This window comes from Triticum aestivum, chromosome 4D (genome assembly GCF_018294505.1).
Source record: "Triticum aestivum cultivar Chinese Spring chromosome 4D, IWGSC CS RefSeq v2.1, whole genome shotgun sequence".
In the NCBI taxonomy this organism is placed as follows: Eukaryota; Viridiplantae; Streptophyta; class Magnoliopsida; order Poales; family Poaceae; genus Triticum; species Triticum aestivum.
Window position 1 is genome coordinate 123,708,463 of NC_057805.1, and position 713 is coordinate 123,709,175.

A 713-nucleotide genomic window follows, 5' to 3' on the forward strand; every position below is an offset into this window, starting at 1 on the left:
CGTCCGTTTGTTTTGTTTTGAATTGACATAGAGAAATCTTTCTCGCGTTCCCTTAATTCAGGAATAGGTGGCGAAGGCTACTTGTTCCTTGTATATATATATATATAAAGGAAAGGGGTTATTTTTCCTTTACGGCAATAAGAGTTGATTCCCTTGCTTGTAGTTTTGGATCGATTCCGTGTATTTCACATATTTAAGAGTGGTTAGGAGAGAGAATCAATGTTTATGGGAAGAGGGAAAGAAAGATTAGGAGAAGAAGCGGGGTAGAGGAATTGGTCAACTCATCAGGCTCATGACCTGAAGACTACAGGTTCGAATCCTGTCCCCGCCTAATCACGTCAGATACTTGTACGAGTCCTGATCTCCTGGGATCAGCAGACAGTCTTACTAGCGATGAGTAAACAAAGTCGCTAGGAAAGCTATAGATAGGTATCAAGGCACAACCGAACTGACAAGTAAGTTTCGAAGACTTCCACCTATTAATGTTCTTTTTATGTTTTTGCTGCTCGTCTCGCCGTAAGTTATTGACCAGTACCAAATGTGACAACCTTCAATTCAAGTTACAAAACCTGGAATTTGAAACAGAAGTTAGGGTGCTTGATGTACAAGGTTATGATCTTATTTTAGGCATTGACTGGTTGTCAAGTTTTGGTCAAATGACAGTTGACTGGAGTAAAGGAATGCTGAAACTCAAGCATAAAGGCAATCAGGAT

The 713-nt window shown here is 40.1% G+C and overlaps 1 non-coding gene across 1 annotated transcript; it reads left to right on the forward strand.

The window, feature by feature from the left end:
• The first annotated feature begins 257 nt into the window (after positions 1–257).
• TRNAM-CAU (transfer RNA methionine (anticodon CAU)) lies at positions 258–331 on the forward strand. The gene has a single exon. It is a non-coding gene; the product is annotated as a tRNA-Met (tRNA).
• The last annotated feature ends 382 nt before the right edge of the window (positions 332–713 follow it).